Source organism: Pectinophora gossypiella, chromosome 11, assembly GCF_024362695.1.
Source record: "Pectinophora gossypiella chromosome 11, ilPecGoss1.1, whole genome shotgun sequence".
Lineage (NCBI taxonomy): Eukaryota > Metazoa > Arthropoda > Insecta > Lepidoptera > Gelechiidae > Pectinophora > Pectinophora gossypiella.
In genome coordinates, this window is record NC_065414.1 from 7,453,513 (window position 1) to 7,474,991 (window position 21,479).

At 38.8% G+C, this 21,479-nt stretch overlaps 1 protein-coding gene across 1 annotated transcript in view; it reads left to right on the forward strand.

The window, feature by feature from the left end:
* Positions 1-21,479, forward strand: part of LOC126370947 (uncharacterized) — a 195,769-nt gene that overhangs the window by 90,335 nt on the left and 83,955 nt on the right. The gene's annotated exons all lie outside the window — the stretch shown is intronic.

The following is a 21,479-nucleotide window of genomic DNA, read 5'->3' on the forward strand; positions in this document are numbered from 1 at the left end:
AATTTGATTACTACTTTTTGATACATATGTAGTATAAATGACAGATGGATAATAAAGTAGGATGAAGCGTTAGAAATGCTCAAGGCGCGTTATCCATGGCCAACTGAAGATAATCGCTAAATCGATAATATCAGTTATCACTTGGTCCTAAAGTAACGTTTCATCACATCAAATAATAATTTCTAATTCACACTAGTTCTGGATAGTAAGTCAATTTTTGGATAAACCAGAATAACCCGCAACGCAGCACGAATCAACAGCTAAAAGTAACACTAAAACGCCTAAAGCAATAGCTAGGGGGTGTATTCTCCAAGCCTACGTTGGGGAGTGAAAGATTTAGAGGCAATAACGCGCGATGCGCTGAGCAATCCGATCTCTTTGTCCGTGCGATCGGATTAGTTCACAAGAAGATTGGCGACGCTCTATTGTGTGACGTAATGAATGATTTTGGGAATAGGTGCATTGATACGTCATTCACGGCGTCATAATGTCAAACGCTAGTAACGTGGCAATTTATTTCGATTTCTTCACAACTACATAAATACCCGTAGTTTTATGACTGTAGACGGATTTTCGACAGTCTTGGCGGTCTTGGCAATATCGTTTCTCATGGGTATAAGATCTAATATTTCGCTCAGATATAGGAGTTTGTTTTCAACTTTGTATTATGTTCAGGTATATTTTTCATTATGTATTCCTCTCAAAGATTCTTCTTTCTTACTTTATTAAAAAAGAATTGGTTTTGAATTTGTTTAAACCGTTAGGTAAAACATTCTACAGCTCTACACATTTCTATTAATTGTTGCTACGGACTATTTTCCCTATTTCAATCTGTTGTTAAATTCACTTCACCTAATCTATATTTGTCATTATTTCCCTCTAAAGCTAACTAATGAGGTGTTTGATTCCCCTTCACCTGTGATCTTCAGATAGGTACTCAAATTCTACCCACGATTAGTCTCTGGAGCCTCATCTAAATCTAATTACAGTACTCGATAAACTGTTTCGACGTTCGTATGAAACAACTTCGGAGGCATAGCCGCCTTAATTGGAAATCACTTTTGCATCTGTGGTTCACGTGGGAAGGCATTTTAATAGTGTCGTGGTAATTGGAAAGTGGTTGTGGGTAGTGATCTATTTGCGTTCGTCTCGCACTATTTATTTGTAATTGTGTGGAGGCAATGTCACAAGTTATCAGAAGATAAATTTGCATCCAACGTATAAAATATTTTCTAAACATACTCAATTATTGACGAGAATATTAGAATTAGAAAAAAATATTTGTGCTGATTCCGTTTTTTTTTTCAGATTTTATTCTTAAGTAGCTTCGTTTCTTAAATAACCTCTAGACCTTCAGTAGCTTTTTTTAATTTGTTTATCAAAAAGTTAAGTAAAGTTTAATTTTATTTTATTTTTTCATATTGTTTTTGTATTGTTACTGTGGCGTGCTCTAATAATGAATATTTTCTTTCTTTCTTTTTCTAAAAAAAATCGTCGTTAAAATTGGCTTTTGTTAAACAATTAAATACTGCTTTCTTTTATGAAGTATTTGGTCATTGGCTAAGAGTTTTACAATTGTCTTCCCTCTTTCATTTGAGTCACAGTCGACGAGATTTCGCGATAAAATTTAAATAAAGCTCGTTTCGCCTTTAAAGTTAAAATCTTCTCTGTTATTGTGCTGCGTTTGTGGGATATTGAACGGGGAAGACTTTTCTTAAGACTCGTTTATTAAGGTCAGTTTTTTAGCGTTCTCTTTGGAATAGAGTCTCCAACCAAATAGAGGGTTGTTTCCAACAATTTTTCAGTAAGTAAGTAAAGTAAAAAAGGATGAATGTATATTATTAGTTTCAACCTTTCTATTTAAAAACACGTAAGTGGATTTACGTGGTAACTGTCGATCACCTTACAAATAACTCGCGAAATGAGACTGTATTTGCGTACGATTTTTTCCATCCACAGCTTATCAGCTTCAAAATCGACGTATTGAATGTCACTGAATAAAATATCTGCATTTACGTACAAAACAGTATTATTCCAGGGAGGTGTATCCAAAATGAATTTAGCATGAGCCCAGTTGAATTTGCCCAAACCGGGTTCATACATAAACCATGCGACTATGAAACTCAGACGGTCTGTGCTTTCTTCATTATACATATTACAATGGTGAATGGTCGAATAATGCACAAGTGTTGAAATGATGTATGGGAACTTTCTTACGTCTGCTTTCTTGGTAGATTCGGACCATTTATTTCTGTAGACGAGCTTTGAAACATTGTAATAAGGTTTGCCTTTTACCTCTTTTATTAAAAAGAAGCTATATTTATAACACCTATGTTTACAATAAGGATTTCCTTCACTAAACGGAACGGAAACGGAACTAAAGTATTTACTTTAGTTACTTATTTGTCTGTTTGTTTTTCACTAATCTTGCGTCTATACTATACGTATTCTTTTACCTTATGTGGTAATACCGAGCTGAAATATAATCGTATTTCTTTTCCACTTGTAGCCCCTTGAAGAAAATTATTATAAAGTCTTCAATACACAAACATTGCTCAATAAACTAGGCTAGGCGTTAAGAAAATCAGCTCGTGGAAGTAGTAGACCTCGAGTTTGTTTCAAAGTTGACCGCGTAATGGAATTTCACTTAAATTATAGTTTCTATATTATTAGTTTAGTTTCTAAGTAAGCAGGCTTTTGGGATACTAACTTTTAGAATCTTCCAAGACGCTATTAAAGCTGTGTTCCATAATCCATATTTCGTAATTAGTTTGCTTGGTAATTTAAATAATGTTAGCAACATAAGTTCACACCGAAATATGACACAGTGGGTCTTTTTTGTCAATAAACTACGTGCAATTGTGAAAAGAAAAAGAAAAGGTTAGATATCACTGTTTATTATTAACTGTCACCACAGAACAAAAAAGCTTTTTTCTGAAAGAACATTAAATCCGTCTTCAATCTCGCATCCTAAGTCATCCAACGAAGTCATTCGGTCATTCTTTCATTCACTCCTAAAGACCGAGAGGGTGAAAACGAAATTAAATTCCGACTGAATGGAGGATCTCAGGGAAGATAAAAGGGATCTCCTATGAATTATGCGCCCTTAAGATTTGGGAGGGTCCTAGAACAATGGTCTAATCGTCCAATTAAGGTTCGTGAGTTGAAAACGCCGGTAGTATTCAGAGAATGTGAATGGGACGCGAAATATGCTCGCGTCAGGTAAAGAGGTCGTTCTTAAGCTGGGATTTTGATGGGACTCTCTTATTATAACGTTATGATAGTGTAATCTGCATAGTATTCTGAGTAATGTTTGTAATTAAAATGAGAAAATAGTGTAAGGTAAGTTAAATGGTTGAGAAATCCAAGTTCTAATAATTCACAGATACTGATTGCACAGAAATTTCGACGGAAACAATGTTTTTAAGCTGTAGTGGAACTAATTTAAGATCAAGTTTAAATGTAAACCCGCTATGAATAACAACCAAACGAGCATTAAAAACTGACATAAAACGAAATGCAAAAAGCGACTAACTGTAATAACATTTTCATGACCGTTTAATAGCAATTGCGATTGCGAATGAGTGAGTGAGTTTAAAAGCAATGTGAATGAATGAACTCTCAAACAGATTCGATTCATTCATATTCATAGTAGGATTCTCTTGGCGCTGTGAACGTAAATTCGCCATTTGGTGGTGGTTCTGACGCACATTGGTCATAATTTTCGATTTCACGAACGATTGAGCTGAGTTAACGCCTTTTAGTGCATAGGACGGTTCGGAATCGTCTGAGCATTATTGTCATTACTTTGGCCTGTTTTCGGTACTTTACGGGATTTACTAGAGATTATTGTACAAATGTTTAGAGGCCTTGGAAGACAAAATATTGAATAAATGTACAGCTGTCTACAATTTCATCTGAATCTATTGCAGATTTCAACAAAATATAGGTAGCAAAAACAAAGCATTGAATTCGGTCTAACTGTAAAATCCTTTTTGGCTCGAACGAAAAACGGAGTCCGGAATTAAAAGTTTGGAAAAGGTCGTATAGCGTTGAACGAACAACTATCAGGCTTTTACGACACTAGAACTCACTAGGTATTAAATAAAACAGAAACTTCCAATCCCTAGGTATCGCGCGGCGCATAAATTATAAAATTGGCAAAAGCTTTTAGCTGTCCCCATTTATCTCAATTCTAATACCGCGTACACACTAATGCGATTAGGCTGAGTATCCACTAGGTATAAACCACTTAGAGTAATGAGATGCTGTCCCTTAAGAATTAATAATATCGAAATTAAGTATAAAGACCTAAGCTTTTAGACCGCTTTGAATAATGAAGCACTAACTAAGTCTCTGAGGAAACAACTAGCTAAAAATAGGATTACTAAAAGCTACAACTTTCTTAAAGGGGTTTTTTTGTAAATATTTAAGCTTTCATATAAATGAGGCTAAAAATACTTTTCCTCATATAAATTTGCCTCGTGCTTGATTGAAGGATACTTCAACTTTATAAATGTTTATTTAGAATTCCCTTTCAACTTATTACATTTGCTCAAAACATGTTTTTATTCATGCTGTTAGAAATATTTTATTTGGATGAGAAGTGGAAAGTTCTACGGAGCCCTCCTTAGTATATCGAGCACAGGTCAGAAAAAATAATTGCACTCACTCTTGGAATTAATGCTTTCAGATAAATAGACAAGTACCAAATTGTATTTACGCAAGATTTAAACTTAAGGGTGACTAGGACCCCCTCTGTGCATTTCTATGCACAAGTCAACCCGAGGATTAGGGCCGGCTTAAGTTACATCCATTTCATAAGGATGCCAATTGAATAACTAAGTTAGGTTCAAGGTAACGTAATCTTAGTACTGTAGCTGTAGGTATGTACAATCAAAAAGCAAAAGTTCAGTCACTGAGCCCAGCGAATTATTTGTAAACAGTGGTGTAATTATGAACCATTAGTTGTCATAATTATAAAATTTTGTGGTGTCTTCTGTACTGGACAATATTACAGAAACGACATGTAACCAGGAGGTCTTTAGTGCAACCAGTTCATTTATTACTTTGCAAGAAACTGATTGGAATTTTTGCAGCTTATCGTACCTATGCCTTGATGGCAAGAAATTTTGGTTACGCCATAATATAACAATCAATCAATCAATCAATCAATAATACTTTATTGCACAACGACATATACAAAGGACACTCATATTACATAAAATAAGCTCATAACTGTATTCCCAATTGGGATAGTCTATATCTAGGTCTATAGGTAGAATGAAATGATATTATAATATAAATGTAATTCGCAAGCTCAGTAAACAGTGTTACATTCCTTCTAAAAATAAAGTCATAGTCTTTGTATTACAACTCAAAATGTAACAGCGTTTATGTTTTTCGAAGTACAGAATTAAGATTCAAGGAAACAATAATAAGTAACCGACCGCCGCTTTGTAGCTGAAACATTCTAAATGCGACCCATTTTTGCGGATCCACTGGAAAAGGAAACATTACTTTGAAAAACAAAGAAGTTCCGCGAAATTCTGTGTCTTCCACAAAAGGAAATGCTAAGAAACTTGTCAGTATTTTTATTTAAATGAAACGTTCCTTCGTCTGATTTACAGAGAAAAGTTGATTTAGCTCACAACTGGGGGTTTAAAAAGGCCACATTGAATCAATCATCTAAAAAAGCAATATTGTTATTTGATATTTGTTAACATTCCGCACTTTTTTTAATGCTTTTTTAGATAAATTGCAACAATATGGCCTTTTTAGACCAACTGGCTAAGTTCGATACTTTTATAAATACATTATCTCCCAGACTAATAACTTAAGAAGTCGGCAACTCCCATTTGAGTTTATACTAAGTATTCTTAACATCATTGTTTTCCAATGCGCTTGGTGCTTCCTTGCAAATAAATCTTGGTAGTATGCTAATTTTATTTCATTAAAGCGGTTGGACTATGAACAATATTGCTCGACTGAGTTATAGAGGGACGCCCTCGGATTACCTAATGGTCGTTTATCTTGTACAGATCCCCCGTAAGATGTGTTAAAATTATTAATTCGGCAGTTTTAACTTGTACTCGGATTAAGCTTCTAAGAAAATTACTGAAGGTCGGAAAATATAGAATTATTTATGATGACGGTTAAGAATTTTGTGATTTGAGTTAATCAAATAAGTTTGAAGTCGGTACATGGGCATTAGCCTAGTTGCATTTTGACAATCGACTGTGACAGTAATAAAAATGTATTGGATTGACATAACATGTCATTATTTTTATCACCGTCACTGTAATTGTTTGCAACCTGCAGGGCTAACATGCGTAACGTGGTAAAATTATCGATCGATTCAATAAATTTTGTCGAAATCGATAAGTTTGTTTTGTCCCTAACATGCGTGACGTGCACGTGATTTTGTTCCTATTTTGACATAAAAGACATGACTTTGGGATCACGTGTAAGCACCAATCGACAAAACGGCATAATAAAATCGTCAGAATCGATAAAATCACTATGACAAAATTTTATCACGTTGTGCATGTTAGCCCTACTGGCTAACCCTTCTGAACTGAGGAAATAATTACTTTTGACAATACAATACAATACAAAATACACTTTATTGCATCAAAATAAAAAGAAATAATTACAAAAAGACTCTTAACTAAGTAAATAGCAAATGGCGGCCTTATCGCTTAAAGCGATTCTTATTTTTATTTTATTTTTCTTTTTACTGTTGTCCAAACGACTACATTATGTTGGCTGATTAGGAGTCGACTGAAAAATCTTTAAAAGGAAAATCAGGTTGCTTTTGATCATTACGATCGATTTTACGTAAATGAGAAGTAAACCTATAAGAAAATGGGATGCACTTGTCTTTACACTTGACTGCTCAGTTACTTTTTTAAACAGTATTTTTTTCTGCAATATCAAAGACATTCGTACACAAAGAATCACACCCATGTCGAGTTTAATATGTGGAATCAGCTGGATAATGTATTCGGCTCGTCACCGGCAATCAACACATTTGACGCGCATGGGACCGGTTAAACAACGGATAATTATCCATTGTCTGTGTACATTGCCTGCTTTATTACAATTTTGTTACTTAATTCGAATGTAAATGTGTCAATTTTTACTCGACTGCGGCGAAGCAAAAGGGGGTTATGTGTTGGACCGCTGTGTATAGAAGATCGTATGCCATAGTACTTACGCGAACTCTTAGGATAGCTTGGCATATGACCACGGCTATCTTTTGAATATCACTATATCTAATACTACGTAATAGTTATTAAATATGTGATTTCAGTTTCACATAATACCAAGCACAAATTGCACAAAGGAAAAGCTACATAAAGTCCTGTATAACGGATATTTTTGTTCCCCGTGGACAATAGTGCAACAGAACAAAAGCGGGGTTCAGACGTATTAATTTCATGCGTTTGCGTTATTGAATCACAACGTTGATTATTCAATTCGAATACTGATAATCGAATGTGTTCGTTTTAATGCACGTTCCGATATCAGGAAATGGGTTATAAATCGTTGATGGGCTGTCAACTTTTTTGAATAACATTATCTGCGTGGAACGATCGGTTGTGGTTGCAAAGTGTAATGAAAATTTATTGGATGTTCATACTGTTTTTGGTGTGGAAAATGACGGGAATGTCGGCTATAGGAAAATTATTGGGTGTTATGTTACAATGCGTAGTTACTGGAAACTGGCAGTTTGTTACTGTTAGTTTTGATTTATACATAAGCAATAGTAAGGTGAGCTAAAAAAAGCGTTCGCAAAACACAAAAAGATTAGGTGTACGAAAACAATTTTCGCTCGTTCATTTGCACAAAGGCCGCACATTTTGAACCCACCTCCTAGCGACACTGCTCTTTTCGAAATGAGAACGCTGCTGTTACGTTTTTGTTTTTTGTTTTCACACAGTGATTAAAGTGAAGTGTCAAAACAAAATGGCAAAATGGTGGCGACATTTTTGCCGCGTCAAAAGGGGAGCTATTGCGGTTGACGGGCGTCGATAGTGCAAACGTTGATGAGTGCACTATAATTTCTCCCCCGGTAGGTACTGTTTCTAACACTGAATGCGCTTTAAATACTTCAAAACACTGGCAAAAAATAATTTTCACAGAACTCAAAAAGTGGAGTTCCATGCATGAATAAGCGAAATATAAATGGTCTGTAATGTCTATGTCGTACAAGTTGAAAATCATTGGATAGGATGTAATATGCGTAAGTAATGCATTTGCTTGATTATACTCAGAATTTGCATATCACAAATGTGTAAAATAAAAGACACACACCAAAGAAACCAAAGGTTTGTCCTCAAAGTGAGTTCTTATAACGTTACCTACTCAAAATATGAGCACGACGACAGCGCCGCTGCGTGGTTTGTAAAGAAACTTCAGTTCTTTTTTCATCATATTTAAAACAACATAATTTACCGCTCGTATAGATTCTAATGCGCGTTTAAACTTGAATGACGTCAAGGGGAGCTCGCAGCCTCGCACCTTATCTTTGTGAGACAGACTTTTTAAAAACAAGGGCATGCACACTATCTGAGGGCTTCAGAACCCACCCTGAGTAAATCCTCAGAGATTACGCCCTGAGTGATTGTTCTTTGCAAACTCTGTGGATCGAAAGTGAATGTTAAGGATGCATCGTATGATTTACCTACGCCTGAACTATTTTCCTCTAACCTAAATTGTACTCTATTTCCTCCCTGTAAGGGTGAAGACTATTCTGTCTGTAAATGATAATAAAAATTGGTGAATTGCCATCTCTCGACGTGAAACCTGCATACAGTGATGGGGAAAGTTTTCTTATTATTTTTTATTTATTATAACCCCCGCTGTTTTGTGGCAAGTCTCCTCTATTTAACGGTGTGTTGCACGCGTTTGGCATTCAATATTTTTATTAGATGTTGGATAGTTAAAGCTATAGCCTTTTATGTAAGTAAGTAATTTAAGGGAAACACCGAGAACTTGTATTCACTTAGTTTATTTCGAATAACTTAAGAATTTACAAAAATGTCAATAGGTCACGCGGTAGCGCCGCTCGACGTTGCGGAACTGAACACTGTAGACTGAACCCTGCCGCCCGCGCACCGGGAAGAGACGTACTCGCAGGGAAGCAAGGGCCTCGTAGTTTAGGGTGTACTATGGTCGCTCTTATAGTCGGCCATCCTGATATCTGCGCGTCCCGCGCAGAAGTCCTAAAGGGAAATCTTATACAGCCTCCAAAGGCATCACCAATCTCTGAAGATTGGGAACAGTAGGCTTCTGAAAGCAGATGATTAAACCTCCGAAGGTTGGGATCCAACATTGACAGTTGGGTGAAGTCAGCTTCTGAAGGCTGACAATGGACGGGTAATATTCACTTCATTCTCGTGATCGTTCAACAAACCTCTGAAGGTTACTAGCCTCCGAAGGCCAGCGAACAGCAAGCTAGCAACAGATGGTCCACCTCTGAAGGTCTCACCTCTAGCATCCCGTCGTAAAAGTCTTGCCCTCTGAAAGGCCGCATGCGTATATTACAGGAAAACCTCTTCGGTTATCTTATTGTCTTTTTATCGTGCGCACGTATCCAGATGACTTACAAACGACCACCTCTTAAGGTGACGTCTATGTACCACTTTCATTGTCATCTCAACTCACTACCTCTTAAGGGTGAGTACAGGCCTAGTAAACGGTTATGATAATAAATGATGATCGATCATAGACAATTTAATAACAGAAAATCGTTATTACTCCAATAACTAATTATTAGACAATTTCTCTAATAATGAATCAATCAAACAAAAGTGGTTCGGTTCTTAATCCGAGTACAAAAATAATCATAAATGAAGAGTACAACATGATCACAAACTAGAGATTGGCAACCCGATCACTCTTAAGTGCTAAATTAATCTGAATCGGCACTAGACGAACGGAAAGACTTTAGTTTGTCTCTTGCGAAAACGTTCTCGTAAGGGCGACCACGAGTATTTGTACTCTTAAGTACATATCTGTCGTGAGGCAACACTTTAACAATAACATATGGTCCATCAAATCGTGGTATCAATTTGCCACTGCGGAGACCCTTACGGATAATCTTACGTTCAGCAAGCACCAGGTCTCCGACCTTAAACGACTTTTCTACACGTCTAGTTTTATCAAAACGCTGTTTCGCTTGGTAAGCCGCCTCCCGTGAACGAGTAGCGGCAGTCTCTCTCATTTCACACATATCGTTACGTGTAGGTACGACAATGTCACCCGAAAGACGCGGGCGGAAACCATACAGCAACTCCATGGGCGATTTACGTGTGGTATTATTTTGGTTGGAGTTTATACCTAGTTGGACCTTTGGCAGATATTTTTCCCAATTGCCTTGATCATCGTCCCCAACGTAGGCCACTAGAGCATCCAAAATGGTGCGATTGAAATGCTCAATTTGCCCATTCGCCCTAGGACTAGCAACAGCTGTCATTACGTGCTTTATTTGCCTGTCAACACAATACTTTTTGAAAGCATGACAATCGAACGCTTTACCACGGTCTGTGATGATGCGGGTCGGCAGACCAAAAGTTTTTATGAACTGATCAAAGGTTTGCAATACCTTCTCACAGCTAGTATCACGCACCGCCTCGATCCAAATGTAGCGGGTAAACGCATCAATGATGGCTAAGATATACATCTTGCCCGTTGGGCTTTTGCAAAAAGGACCGAGATGGTCAGCGTGTACTGTGTGAAAAGGAACTGCAACCTTTTCAATCGAATGTAAAAGTCCCACTTGACGACCTGTAGGCTTTTTAGCGTATTGGCAGGAGATACAACCACGAACATATTTTTGTACAAAATGGCGCATGCCACTAAACCAGTACTTACTTTTCATTGCATCGTACGTCTTATTGTAATTTACATGCCCATTATTGTCATGAAAAGTCTGTACGAGTGACCAACGCGTTGACCGCGGTACGACAACCTTATTTTCGCCATTAACCTTTCTGAACAAAACATTGTTTTCAACGACATAATCTCGAGCCAGACCACTAGTATTGTTCTTTGAGAGTTCGTCCTGTAACTGTTCGATAGTTGATCGTATTGAGTCGTCACCTCTTTGTAAACTTTCAACTAAGTCTTTCTCTACACAACGCATGACTGATTCTACGGGGTTACGACTCAACGCGTCAACGTGCGCCATAGATTTACCGGCTCGATATTCAACATCAAAATTATAACCCTGTACTTCGAGCCACCACCTGGCGATACGAGGGTTTAGGTCGCGCTTGGTCCACGTCCAACGCAAAGCGTTGCAATCTGTCATGATTGTGAACTTTATACCGCTGACGTACACTTTAAATTTTTGGAGACTCATAACCACCGCCAACGTTTCCAGCTCATAGCTGTGATATTGTTGCTCAGCTGGGGTGGTCTGCCTACTGGCGTAAGCGACAGGTTTCCAAGACTCATCTGGTTGCTTTTGGAGAAGAATCCCACCAAGACCGACTTTAGAGGCATCTGTGTGTACCTGAGTTTGATACTCAGGATTAAATAGTGCTAATACTGGACGACTGATTAAAATTGATTTTAATTCATCGAACGCCTGTTGTTGACCTTGACCCCAAGCCCAAGGCTGATCTTTCTTAGTGAGTAATGTGATGGGACGCGCAATAGATGCAAAGTTACGGACATACTTTCGAAAATAACTCGCGAGCCCCATGAACTGCCTCGCCTGGTGCACATTTTCAGGAACTTTGAAATCGCGTACAGCATTTAACTTGCGCTGGGCAGGTCTTACCTCACCGTTGCTCACCTCGTGACCCAAATACTCGACAGTTGACACAAGAAAAGAGCATTTGTCCAATCTCAGAGTCATATTAGCCTCGCGAATCCTCTCTAGAACCGATCGCAGACGGTCCAAAGCATCGGCATTATTCTCGGCGTAAATAATTATGTCATCAAGATAAGCGGTAGCGAATTTGAATTTAAGCGGTCCTAATATATCGTCCATCGCTCTTTGAAAGACGGATGGGGCATTGACCAAACCAAAACTCATTCGAGTATATTGGAAGTGTCCATCGGGTGTAATAAATCCTGTGTACTCCTTACTATCATCATCAATCTGTACGCAATGATACGCGGATGTAACGTCTAAACAAGAGAATACTCGTTGATTTGACAGGCGGTCTAGCTGATCTTGTATTAACGGGAGCGGGTAGCGCTCTTTCTTTGTTATCTTATTTAGAGCGCGGTAGTCAACGCACATGCGCTTCTCTCCTGTCTTCTTAGACACTAGAAGGACAGGGCTGGCGTAAGGTGAGTTTGAAACTTCTATAATGCCTTTGTCTAAGAGTTCTGATACCATCTTACGTACAAGCTGACGATCCTCAAGGGACATTCTATAGGGACGATAATATACAGGCTTATTATCAGTCAATTCTATTTTCATTTTAACGGCGCATTTCCCTATTTTATTCTCATCACCCGAAAAACATTCCGAAAACTCTTGAAGAATGTCTTCAAGGGTCGCAACAACAGAAGGTTCCAAGTCTGATCCTACTTTATATGACTGGAGATCACCCGTCGCGACAGTCGCACGTGCAACGCAGCTACCATTTGGAATCATTACCACCTCATTTCCTCCATTAATTACGTTTACGACCAACCGACCTTCAATTATTTCCGACATACTCTCCGGTATAATATACTCAGACCTTGGTTTCGAAATCTCAGTGTTGTTTATTGAAATGGGACCTGATACATCGGTGCAACTAGTGTTGGGTTCTTACCCGGAAAATTCCCGCGATTTGGGAATTTTCCCAATTCTGAGGGAAAAAACCCGAAAAATTCCCATTTCAAGGGAAAATATTTTTTATCGCATATATTTGTATTAAAAGTAAGGATTTCCAACAAAGACCATTTAAATATAATGTATGCCTACTTATGCCCAATTTATCTTCTGTCGTAGTGTCGTATGAACTCTTAAAAAACTTAAGAGATCATCGGATTTCGGCCCAGAAGTCAAAGTGCCGGCCAAAAAATAATTTTGCTATATTACGTTAGATCTTATCCATATGAGCATTTATTACTATGGCACCAAAGCTGTAGGGTCAATATCTTCGGTTTTATTAAATTTTAAAAAACTGTATTTTTCATACATTTTTGGTGAAAATGTAAAGTGCCGGCCATGAAACAATATTTGTATATCCCGTTAGAACTTATCCATTTGACCATTTATTATTAGGGCACCAAACGTCTATGACCATTATTTTGACTTTTGTTGGACTTTACGTTATAGTTTCTGTGTGAAAAGTGCCGGTCAGCAAAAAACACATGTCAAAGCTATCGAGAAGATACCTGTAAACATTATTCACTATGACAAAAACGTGTATGACTATTAATTAGTTTGGCTTTTGTTGGATTTAAAAAAAACTTGAGTTTTGATTCATTTTGTATAAAAATAAAATATAACAGGCGCGTTATTTAAAGGATCGTCAGAATGTTTATTACTATGGCATTAAACGACTATGATCAATATTTTGAACTTAATTCGATTTTCCAAAAATCAAAAAAAAGTTTTATCTAGTGATAATGGAACTATCTTGCTAAAGGCGTAATATGGTGGTCGTCTTTTGAAAAATAGGTTTGCGTTTGACCACTACCTTACCTGATGGTGATACACGCTTAAGAAACTACTTTTTTTAAAGAAAAGTGTATACAAGGAATAAACAGTGGGGTGATAGAGGTACCTACTATGTTATCGGCTGAGTAGCACCAGGATATTGTGATAGGCATACTTGCAAAGTACACCTACCCGACTCCTGTTTTCCCTAACAGATACTTCAGACGTCATGCCAATATACGAGTTTCGTCACTAGATGGCAAGCTTATCTTTGGAGGGTGGTAACCATTTACGGTCAAGGTGAATCAATACCATAATTCAACCTAAACTTAGGCCGTAACGTTGAGTCGAATGCAAAAACTACAGCCAACGTCATATCTAAAATCAGATAGTATTAATATAGAAGTTCACCTAACAACACACAAAACAAAAACACAAAGTAAGTATTTATCTGACTAATAACTAGCCATTGGGAAAGCTCTGCTTGTTGTCATTGTTAAAATGTATAAAAAAAAGTTTTTTTAAAAAGTCCAATAAAAGCCAAAGTCGACATTTGGTAGTATAGTAAAAATACGTCGTTCAAGTCGTTTACCAAAAGATTTGACTTATTTTGTTTCGCTGGCTGACATTTTCCCATTTGAACCAAAACGGAAAGAGAGACGAATAAAAAGTCAAGATAACGGTCAAAAATGTTTTGCGCCAGATTATTAAATGTTCTAAAGGTCCTTTGTAATCCGCCGTACCGCATTTTTACCCAAAGCACTTTATTTTCATACAAAATAAATAAGAAACAAAATTTTTAAAATACACTAAAAGCCAAACTAATGGTCATACAAGTTTGGCGCTATAGAAAAAAATGTTAACAGACATCTACTCGATACTCTCAACATGATATTTTTGCTGGTCGGCATTTTTCATATTTCAACTAAAACGTAAATTCCAAAAATAATGTCAAAATAATGGTCATAGATGTTTGGTGTTATTAAAAAATATTGAGAACAATCTACTCGAAAGGTTTGACACATTTTTTTTCTCTGACCGGCACTTTCAAATTTGGGCCGGCCAAAGTATGGAAAGCCGATGATCTCCTTTGTAATATATTTTGAATGGAATGTTCGATTTTAATAATTCCATGCAAAGATATCTACATATTATAGGACATATAGGATGCTGTTGGCACGAGAGAATGTCATCATCGAGGAGCAACATGGTTTTGTGCAAGAAATTGGGAGGCACGAATACCTACAGATATTATTTACTTGAACTATGGAAAAGCTTTTGATCGAGTTCCTGTCACACCATTGATTGCTAAATTAGAGCCCTTTGGAATCAGAGGCAATGTCGTGAAGTGGATTGAAGACTTCCTGTCAAATCGCACATTCTCTATTTTATTCAGTATCTACCTTACATATCTTAAACATGGTATCATGTCTGATATATCACTCTTTGCAGATGACACGAAAATAACGGGGAATCCACTTATTAGCCATAATATAATCCAAGATGATCTTGATAGAGTAATTGCTTGGACCCGAGATTGGCTAATCACATTAAACGTAGACAAATGCACTGTGTTGCATGTTGGCAGTAACCACCCTACGTTGAGTTACACCATTGACTCAAAACCTCTCGAGTGTGTTAAAAAACAAAAGGACCTTGGCATAACGATAACACATAATCTAAAGTGGGACGAACACATTATTGGAATCACTAAGAAGGATAACTCCCTTTTATACATAATTAGAAAAGCTTTTTATCATATAGATACGGAATTGTTTCTTAGGCTTTACAAAACTTACTTACGTCAGACCGCTGTTAGAACATGGGTTTCAAATATGGAGACTTTACTATCGGAAGGACATTGCACTACTAGAGAGAGTCCAAAGAAGAGCAACAAAGATGGTGACAGTACTGGTTGGCCGGAGTGGACCTTAGCGGGGGCCGCAGGACTCTCACCTCTGGCTTGCCTTCATTGGCCAGCCAGAGTGGGGCGTTAGAGCTATAGGTACGCTCGCAGGGTGGAAGCGAAAGATGCATAAGTCGCGAGTTGGTAAGGCGAGTAAACCGCCTCGCAGAAAGCGGTGTACACCTCTTGACACCCTGAGATGCTCACAACCATGTTGCTGTCTTGCCGTCCAGTCGCGTCGGCTAGATAGGTGGCCCAACCAGTGAGTGACGAGTCACCGCCTGCCCAAAGTATCTCTGTTATTAACATTGGTCGAGCAGGCGCAGTAGCCCCAGTATATAGGTTCACTAACCCCCAACCCAATAGCCCAGTTCCTTTTGTTCCCATAATCTGCAATAGTCCTACACGAACCAGGGATTGTCTTTGGGTGCACTCCCAAAGTGCATACAGGGATAATCGCCGGTTGGTGTCACAACACATTTAGAGTAAATTGTCTTAAGGGGCCTCTACGTGTTGGCTTCGGCCCCACGCACGCCTTCCAAAAGTCCGGGACTCCATGACAGACCCGACCCGAGACATGGAAACGACATACAAATAATAATAAGATTAAAAATAATTAAATAAAAAATATTTTCCCATGATTCGGGAATTTTTCGGGTGTTTATTTTATTTTCCCATATTTTCCCGATATTTTTTCTTTCCCACCCAATTTTTTCTTTCCCTGCCCATCAATAGGTGCAACACAGGACTATCTTATTCACACCAGGCTGCAATTGAATGTTTTCTTGCGCACACAACTTAACGCGATCATTATCTTCACAGATATTTGATTTCGGTAATTCGTGTAAGTAATTAGCATTATATATTTTCAAGGAAGTAGGTGTCTTTAGTACGTAAACGTTGTAGTATTCCGTAAAAGGTTGACCGATAATCAGGCCCAGATCCTGTGCATAATCCGGAACAACATACGCCTTAATACCCTCGCAAGTAGCCTCGTCCACCGTCACGTTAATCAAACTCTCACCTATTGGTGTTATTTGTGAACCGCCGAAACCCTTAATCACATTGACACCATTGCACTCATTAACATTTAAATGTAACTGCTTCGCAATGGTTTCGGTTATAGTGACGCATGAGCTACCAAAATCAATGAAACTGTAAACAGACACGTTGTTCACTTTCGCCGTCGTATAATATTTTGAACCACCTGACGCATCCTGAATAACACGCACTGTATGTGTCGATTGCCCTGTATCAGTATTCGCAGCGGAAGACCTACGGCTTTTCAATTTTAAACATTCTTCTTTAACGTGTCCCATTTTGTTACAGTAAGAGCACTTACGCATTTTTGTAAAACAATTATTTTCTTGGTGCCCCTTTCTACCACAAAAATTACAGACTGAGACTAATTTGTCGCGCATCTTATACGTGCAACGAGCCGCAGTATGCCCACGTTTTTTACAGTTATGACACTTGATAACATTCTCATTTTTAGTGCTGTAAGAGCCACCGTATCGGTTTGAAACACGCATAGTCGCCCTCAGCGATGACAAGTAATTTAATAGTTTATTAGGGTCGGTACAGCCCGCGGACACCGCCCCAACCTCTACGAGATCGCTACCAATTGTCCCAATAATCGCCTCGGTTATCAGAGGCGACGGAATACCGCATGCATTCCCCAGCGCTAATTTATCGTAATAAAATTGCAGGTAATCGGCGTCGGGTTGCCTGACAATATTCACTAAATCACGCATCATATTTAATTTACTTTTGTGGGACGGAAAGGCAGTCAAAAGCTTTGTTTTGAAGTCGAGCCATGATGTATTCATGTCATTTGCAGACAACTGATCGTACCATTGACGGGCGTAACCTTTTAGTTTCGACAAACAGTTAAACATGACTGTCTTTTCGTCCCAACTATACATACTGGCTATTCCTTCTACTTTACGTATCCACATTTCCATAGTAATCATAGATGTTTTAGGATCGAACTCCGGTATAGGGTCATTACGACCGACATATCTAAGTGACGGCAAATTAGTTGAATTTTCGACATACCCAGAAAGTCCAATACCAGAAAAACCTGGATGAACCGCAGGCGCCGGCGCCGGCGGCGCGGCGCAGCTGCCAGCGGCGGACGGCACCGGCCCGCCGGCGGCGTCGCGCACGGAGATATGCGGACACGACGCAGCATTCGCCGACACACACACAGAGGCCGGCAGAGCCTCCGTCGCTCCCTCCGGAGCAGGCGGCGGCGCAACCGCGTTCATCGTAGGCGCTCGTAGCGGCGCGCTCGACAGCCGCGTTGACTCGAACAGAGGAGCGGTGAAATATCCCTTAACTCCTTGAGTTGGTGCAGTCCAACCCGTAGGTAGTGGTGGCGTCCCTGCCTCGCGGTCGAAATCCTTGCCCGCGTCAGCCCGCGCCGGACTAGAGACCACGCCCGCGCCGCCCGCGCCGGGGCCAGACCCCGCGCGAAGTGGCGACGGCGGCGATTGCTGAATATCCACATACTGTTGATTACCGGCGTCAGCCACAGGCACCGACCTACCCCAGGTCTCACGAACGCTAAATATCTCCTTTTCCAATTCTTGTATTCGTCTCGATAACCGGCGAGTCTCTAATTCGAACAATAATCGTCTACGGAGCTGATTTTCACGCTCCTCACTTGTATCACGACTTCTCATATTTCCGCACTCACTATACACTCTTTTAATATTAAAACAATTGTTTTTATTTAAGCAGAAACACAATTAAGTGGAAAACAAACTGTAATTCACTCATAAAACGCACAAGCACGTGTTAGGTACCAACGAGCACACACAAATCAAGTAATCGAACCGCGCGCGCGATGTTGCCAGCTCGCGCGACCTTACGACAAAATAAATAGATACTCCTGAACATGTATTTTCATGTTTCTAGCACTATAATCGAATTTTAACTTGTAAGCATGACTTCATCTCACTTCTGAACTTTAAGGGAAACACCGAGAACTTGTATTCACTTAGTTTATTTCGAATAACTTAAGAATTTACAAAAATGTCAATAGGTCACGCGGTAGCGCCGCTCGACGTTGCGGAACTGAACACTGTAGACTGAACCCTGCCGCCCGCGCACCGGGAAGAGACGTACTCGCAGGGAAGCAAGGGCCTCGTAGTTTAGGGTGTACTATGGTCGCTCTTATAGTAACTTTGTATTTACATAACATTTATGGTATTTCTGTATGTCTATATGTAGTATGTGGGTACATACTAAAAAAAGAAGAAGAAGAACGGGAGGGGAAAGGGTAGAAGGGGTCTTCTTCTTCTATCGTATGAGTTGTGAGGTGAATTACCAACCTCATAAACCCTGGTGTCAGGGTTATTATTGAGCCGCCAAAGGCCCCTGACATGGCTCATGTAACGACTACTTACTTACAACAGTAAGTAGGAATAATAATAATATAAAAGCAAATAATATTATGTGTTTGTCAAAAACTTCGCCACTGAACAGCCAAATATGTCAATTTGTAAAGTCGCATCCCGTATATTTTATCACTGTTTGCAACTTATTTACTAGAGTAGTTACCACAAAGTTACTTATTTATAGCAGAGACGAAACAGTATATGTATATCAATTCGTTTCTAAAATCAAATTTTCGCGCCTCAGACGACCTAACATTTCCCCCTAGAGCAAATGTTCTAGACGTACCGGAAACGTTACCGTGCGAATGACACCTGATAGCTGGCGCGTTCGGCTTCCGGTTCCGGTGGCGATTCGGACGCCATTGTTTGTTTAATTTTGGAATTCGCTTTCAGAAAAAGCAATGGTATCTCATAATTACGGGCATTGTTTTTTATGACGAACGGAAGGACTGAAATTTTATTGTGTAAATTGCGGGGAATTGTGTAGTAGAGAATAAAGCCACTTGATAAGACACAAAAGGTCTCTTTATAAAAACATCAATGTATTTGGCTTATCTATCTCTTATCTTTGCTAACAGGGCAGCAGTAACTGTCAGTACTATTCAAAGGTGGAGGGCAGGAAACCTAGTACGGCTTTGAAATAGACTACTCCGGGGCGGAAGGCAAGAGGGAAACCACTGCCCTATTTTTCCCTAAAAAAGTAGCATGAAGAATGCTGCACCGACAAGAGCGTGGCTCTTAAATTAGTGATGATGATTTGGTTTATCAGTGTCACAACAAAAAGAAAATCAAATTTATAAGAATCCGAAAAGTAAACCGATTTTTATTTATCAATTTAATTTACCTAACTTCCTTTCCTTACCGTTCCCAAATTATTTTTTCTCGAATCTCATCAGCGTAAACGGTTTGGCATACTTCTTAATTCCGTTTATCGTTTACCTGAAAAATCTTATTTCCTTAGCCTCCAAGAGGCGTATTTTCAAACCCCCTCCCTCTGTAAGGCCTTCTGAATGGGTATTTTGAGCGGTCATTGTAAAAAGCGTCCGGTCAGCAACGATAAATATAGAATACATTTCTGTTGAGATGAAAACGTAATCCGGATTTAGAAAAAACGGTTCACGGACCGATACAGGCGCACGGTCTCTGTTACAGCGGACATCGGATTTATAACATGCATAATATACAGGGTGTTAGTGACGTCGTAATGAAAACTTTGAGGGATGATTCAGGCCATAATTTTCAGTTGATATCAAGTGGAATTTTCCGTTGCAAAACTCTCTCTCTCTCTATTTAGGAACTGCGCTCTTGTCGGTGGAGTAATCGCCATTCCTCTCTTCTTCCTGCCAAAACCTTCACCTCCCGATACGACACGATCTGCATCTTCTCTTACTCCAAAACTATGGAACGGAAAAGAATTTAAAAAACAGTAATTTTTTTTGAATTTACCGACAGTAAAATACACTTGATTGATATCCAGATATACATATATCCATCTTGATTGATATGCTTGATTGATATTCAGACCATGATTTAAATAATGGAATTCTATACTTTTGCGACGGAAAATTCCACTTGATAAATAAAAAAAAAATAAATTAAGAATCATGGTCTGAACCATCCCCCTCAATATTCTTTACGATGTCACTAACACTCTATATATTCCTCGCCTTATGGTTGCCTGGAAGAAATCAAATTTAAGCGATAAAGTTGCCATTTGCCATGTACCTAGTTAAGTCGCATTTGTAAATATTTATCTTTTATTTTGGTGCAATAAAGTACATTTGTACACGCCACGCGTCACGCCCGTAATCCGAAATGGGGTGCGTAGATCCACAAGTAATCAGAGACAACTTGGAGTCACGGTTGACACGAAATCCTAAGATGAATATGATAAAATAATGTATGCGCTTTTGAGCGAGTTCGCCTAGATTGTCTATGAGCTTACTCATGACTATATCCTAAGATGAACTAAGTACCACACCTCGCCGCTTTAGGTTAGACCAACGTGATACGTGGTGTGCCGGTGGTAGGTGATGGTTGTCTCTACCTATTATTATTATTTATTATGTATTATAAAAGTTACCCTACAACTTAAACTTAAGTATTCACCTGTACTTTACCGTACTTTAGGCACGCCATACACTTCTTAAAAGTACAATAGAAAGCATATTTTCGTCGTTTTACATTCGTCCGACGGTTACGTTCATGACATCTGAAAGGTCTAAACATAACTCGCTATTTTCCAGGCTTTACCCTTATAACAAAGCTTATAAAAATGCGCATATGATACAACGGAGAAAGGAGACGTTTATGGGTAAATCTTGCTTTTTGTTATGAGTACCTTCTTTGTGTTGAGGCGTAATAAAGAAATCGCTGCATTCAAGCGCGGGATTATTTGCCCCTTGATATTATAGTACGTAGTAGCCCAGTTGGTAGAACGCTCGCCTCTCACTTTGAGGTCGCAGGTTCGAATCCCAGCACAGGCCTAAACCAATGTACGTCGAATTTGTTTTTGAATTCATGTTTGGATCATAAATGATTATCACGTGCT